The following is a 5,000-nucleotide window of genomic DNA, read 5'->3' as shown; positions in this document are numbered from 1 at the left end:
CGATTTAAGATACCGATGCATGACGTGAACGACTTTACGGCGCGATTTAAGATACCGATGCATGACGTGAACGACTTTTCGGCGCGATTTAAGATACCGATGCATGACGTGAACGACTTTACGGCGCGATTTAAAGCTATACCGATGCATGACGTAAACAAGATCACACCGATGCAGCACGTTAACATTAAAGCCCGCCTAATCCGATCGATGGAGGCCGTCTCGAGTGTCCAACTTGCTCACAAGAGCCGAGAAACAAACCGATGCATCACGTAGACAAGATCGTACCGAATGTTAACACAATCCAAAAGGAAATAATCTTAGATGAATATCGATTCTGATTATTGATTTTTCTTTCGCGATATTGATAGAAGACATCTGAATGAATTTCGAATTAATTCCGAAATCAAAAAAATATTTTCAATAAATTTTTTTTCTAGAGTACCTCGGTCTTTTCTATTTTTTTTCCAAGTTTCGTACGTCAATCAACATACATCCCAGAAAAAATCATCTCTCTAACTATCCTGGTTCAAAAGTTGTATCGGAACTTTTCACGTCGAAAAAGAACATAGGCGAAAAAGGACGTGAACATTATTCCTTATAAAAATCAAACCCGACCATGGATTTTGATTCTGATTGTTGATTATCGCTATTAGAACACATTAGGAGGCAACCAAATCAAATTTGAGAAAATTCCACAATCAGAAAATTTTTTTCGAAAAAAAAAAAAAAAATTCGAGAACACCTCGGTCATGGCAAGTTATTTCCCACAATCCATTCCCCAATCAACGTACATCCCAGAAAAAATCATCTCTCTAACTATCCTAGTTCAAAAGTTGTATCGGAACATTTTCACGTCGAAAATATATCTCTAAGTCCAGACCGATGCACCACGTAATCTCGGGCAGACCGATGCACAACGTAAATGACGATCGGGACCGGGGCGATCGGTCGTATCTGACACCGCCGGCTCGGTTCTAACATCGTCAATGAGTCGGGGTTGTAAAAAAGGACGTGAACATTTTTCCTTATAAAAATCAAACCCGACCATGGATTTTGATTCTGATTGTTGATTATCGCTACTAGAACATATAAGGAGGCAACCAAATCAAATTTGAGAAAATTCCACGATCAGAAAATTTTTTTCGAAAAAAAAAAAAAATCGTAATCACCTCGGTCATGGCGAGTTATTTTCCGTATTTCATTCCACAATCAACGTACAACATAGAAGAAATCATCTCTCTAACTATCCTGGTTCAAAAGTTGTATCGGAACATTTCACGTCGTAATATCTCGCCAAGTCCAGACCTCGGCGATAGGTAGTATCTGACACCGTCCGCTCGGGACTGACATCGACTTGGACTCGGGCTGATGATGGGGAGGCGTTTAAGGACGTGAACATTTTTCCTTATAAAAATTAAAGTCGACAATGAATATTGATTCTGATTACTGATTTACGCTTTAAAAACACATTAGAAGGCAACCAAATCGAATTTGAGGAAATTCCACGATCAGAAAATTTTTTTCGAAAAAAAAAAAAATCCGAAAAATATTTTTCGATTCCGATTACTGATTTACTCTTTTAGAACACATTAGGAGGCAACCAAATCAAATTTGAGAAAATTCCACAATCAGAAAATTTTTTTCGAAAAAAAAAAAAATTCGAGGACACCTCGGTCATGGCAAGTTATTTCCCACAATCCATTCCCCGATCCACGTACATCCCAGAAAAAATCATCTCTCTAACTATCCTGGTTCAAAAGTTGTATCGGAACATTTTCACGTCGAAAATATATCTCTAAGTCCAAACCGATGCACCACGTAAACTAGGGCAGACCGATGCACCACGTAATATCGGGCAGACCGATGCAGAACGTAAACTCGATCATACCGATGCTTCACGTAATCTCGATCTTACCGATGCACCACGTAAACAAGGGCAGACCGATGCAGAACGTAAAGTAGATCTTACCGATGCACCACGTAATCTCGATCTTACCGATGCACCACGTAATCTCCATCTTACCGATGCACCACGTGAACTGGATCTTACCGATGCACCACGTAATCTCAATCTTACCGATGCACCACGTGAACTGGATCTTACCGATGCAGAACGTGAATTGGATCTTACCGATGCACCACGTAAACTCGATCTTACCGATGCACCACGTAATCTCGATCTTACCGATGCACCACGTGAACTGGATCTTACCGATGCAGAACGTGAATTGGATCTTACCGATGCACCACGTAAACTCGATCTTACCGATGCACCACGTAATCTCAATCTTACCGATGCACCACGTGAACTGGATCTTACCGATGCAGAACGTGAATTGGATCTTACCGATGCACCACGTAAACTCGATCTTACCGATGCACCACGTAATCTCAATCTTACCGATGCACCACGTGAACTGGATCTTACCGATGCAGAACGTGAATTGGATCTTACCGATGCACCACGTAAACTCGATCTTACCGATGCACCACGTAATCTCGATCTTACCGATGCACCACGTGAACTGGATCTTACCGATGCAGAACGTGAATTGGATCTTACCGATGCACCACGTAAACTCGATCTTACCGATGCACCACGTAATCTCAATCTTACCGATGCATCACGTAATCTCGATCTTACCGATGCAGAACGTAAACTCGATCATACCGATGCACCACGTTATCTCGGCAGACCGATGCAGAACGTAAAAAAAAAGCTTACTTTTAACGTTCACAAATTCCACAACTATCTCTACGGAGCGATTTTGGGTATAACCTCTCAGCACAGTGTTCTGACGAGAACTGGCAATTTCAGCGTGGTATGGCCGTAAACAACAAATATAGCGATATTTTCTATGATATCTCACTTTTTGGGAGCGGAAAGGACGTGAACGTTTTTCCTTATAAAAAATGAAATAACTTTTGGATATTAATTCTGATTGTTGATTTAAGTTTTAAGAACACATTAGGACATATCTCAATGAAATTTGAGGGATTTCCGAAATCGAAAAATATTTTTCGAAAAAAAAAAAAAAATCCCAGAAGACCTCGGTCATCTCAAGTTTATTTCCATATTCTATTACACAATCAACGTACATCACAAAAGGAACCATCTCTCTAACTATCACAGTTAAATTTTTGTATCGGAACATTTCACGTCGGAATATCTCGCTAAGTCCAGACCGGGGAGATCGGTCGCATTTGACACCGTCCGCTCCGGTCTAACATCGTCTTGGAGTCGGGGTAACGATGGAGAGGCGTTTAAGGACGTGAACATTTTTCCTTATAAAAATTAAAGTCGACAATGAATATTGATTCTGATTACTGATTTACTCTTTTAGTACACATTAGAAGGCAACGCAATCAGATTTGAGGAAATTTCAAGATCAGAAAATTTTTTTCGAAAAAAAAAAAAATTCAAGAACACCTGGGTCATGGCAAGTTATTTCCCACAATCCATTCCACAATCAACGTACAACATAGAAGAAATCATCTCTCTAACTATCCTGGTTCAAAAGTTGTATCGGAACATTTCACGTCGAAATACCTCGCCAAGTCCAGACCGGGGCGATAGGTAGTATCTGACACCGTCCGCTCGGGACTGACATCGACTTGGACTCGGGCTAATGATGGGGAGGCGTTTAAGGACGTGAACATTTTTCCTTATAAAAATTAAAGTCGACAATGAATATTGATTCTGATTACTGATTTACGCTTTAAAAACACATTAGAAGGCAACCAAATCAAATTTGAGGAAATTCCAAAATCAGAAAATTTTTTTTCAAAAAAAAAAAAATCCGAAAAATATTTTTCGATTCTGATTACTGATTTACTCTTTTAGAACACATTAGAAGGCAACGAAATCAAATTTGAGTGAAATCCAAAATCAGAAAATATTTTTCGAAAAAAAAAAAAAATTCGAGAACACCTCGGTCATGGCAAGTTATTTTCCACAATCCATTCCCCAATCAACGTACATCCCAGAAAAAATCATCTCTCTAACTATCCTGGTTCAAAAGTTGTATCGGAACATTTTCACGTCGAAAATATATCTCAGAGTCCAGACCGATGCAGAACGTAAACTCGATCATACCGATGCTTCACGTAATCTCGATCTTACCGATGCACAACGTAAACTAGATCACACCGATGCAGAACGTAAACTCGATCATACCGATGCACCACGTAAACTCAGGCAGACCGATGCAGAACGTGAACTCGATCTTACCGATGCACCACGTAATCTCGATCTTACCGATGCACCACGTAAACTCGGGCAGACCGATGCAGAACGTGAACTCGATCTTACCGATGCACCACGTAAACTAGGGCTGACCGATGCATCACGTAAACGACGATCGAGAGGCGCGAAAGGACGTGAACGTTTTTCATTATAAAAATTGAAATAAATGATAAATAATGATTCTGATTGTTGGTTATCATTTTTAATAAGCATTAGGAGGCAACCAAATGAAATTTGAGGAAATTCCGATAATAGAAAATTTTTTCGAAAAAAAAAAAAAATTCATGAAATCCTCGGTCATCGCAAAATATTTACCATATTCTGTTCGATAATCAACGTATATTTAAGAAGGAATCATATCTGTATCTATCTTGGTTCAAATTTTGTATCGGAACATTTTGACCAAAGTCCGAGCTTCGGCCGAAACAGACACCGCTGACCTGGCCTATCGATCGACCGAGAGTCGGGGATAGAGCGTAAGTGTTGTCTGGAGGGGAACCCTGTGCTCTCCTGACATATATAGGGAAGGTGGTCGCGTTGGGCGATGCAGAACGTTTGGATCGGGAATTATATTTTTGGTTCAGCTATTGGAATATGGTTTATTGTTGGTATATATTGGCGAAATAACGTTCTTACTGACTGGGGATATTCATAAAAATGAGTCCGGAGATTTTCAGATCGAAGTCCGAGTGATCCGACTTGGAAGGCGTGTTGGGTGGGTCGAGATGGCTTAGATAGATCAGACGAGGCG

The sequence above is a fragment of the Harmonia axyridis genome, chromosome X, assembly GCF_914767665.1.
Source record: "Harmonia axyridis chromosome X, icHarAxyr1.1, whole genome shotgun sequence".
Classification (NCBI taxonomy): Eukaryota; Metazoa; Arthropoda; class Insecta; order Coleoptera; family Coccinellidae; genus Harmonia; species Harmonia axyridis.
The sequence above is the reverse complement of the archived record's forward strand: the minus strand, read 5'-3'. Positions refer to the sequence as shown.